This window comes from Aethalodelphis obliquidens, unplaced genomic scaffold (assembly GCF_003676395.1).
Source record: "Aethalodelphis obliquidens isolate GAN/ISIS:26980383/991018 unplaced genomic scaffold, ASM367639v1 scaffold3, whole genome shotgun sequence".
Taxonomy (NCBI): domain Eukaryota; kingdom Metazoa; phylum Chordata; class Mammalia; order Artiodactyla; family Delphinidae; genus Aethalodelphis; species Aethalodelphis obliquidens.
This window is the reverse complement of record NW_020837947.1, coordinates 7,511,623-7,512,236: the sequence shown is the minus strand read 5'-3', so window position 1 is coordinate 7,512,236 and position 614 is coordinate 7,511,623.

Below are 614 nucleotides of genomic sequence, written 5' to 3'. Positions count from 1 at the left end.
TGTGTGCCAATAAAACTTTATTTAAAAAACAGGCAGTGGTCTGGATTTGGCTTATGGACTGAACCCTGTGTCTACAGTAAGAGCTCTTAACTGAGTGAGGGATTGGTAAAACCTGTGAAAGTGTATGCAGATTTGGGGTATGTATTTTTCTGGACAGAGGAACTGTAGTTTTCTTTGGATTTCAAAGACATTTTGATCACTAACGTTAAGAAACATTGCTATAGAGAAATGGCCTCTTCTGGGTCCCCATAGGATTTAATTTTTAAAAATATTGTACTTTTAATCATTTATTTTCAAAAATTTTATTTTGAAATAACTATAGATTTACAGGAAGTTGCAAAGATAGTACAGAGAGGTCCTGGGTCCCCTTCACCTAATTTGCCCCAATGGTTACATCTTACATAATTAAAGTATAATATCAAAACAAGGAAACTGACATTGATGCAGTATGTGAATATGGATCTATGTCATTTTATCACTCATGTAGGTTTAGGGAACCACTACCGTAATTAACCACTAATCTGTTCTCCATCTCAATAGTTTTGCTTTGAGATTGGCTTTTATCACTCAGCATAATGCCCTTGATATCCATTCAAGTTGTCCGTGTACCGTTG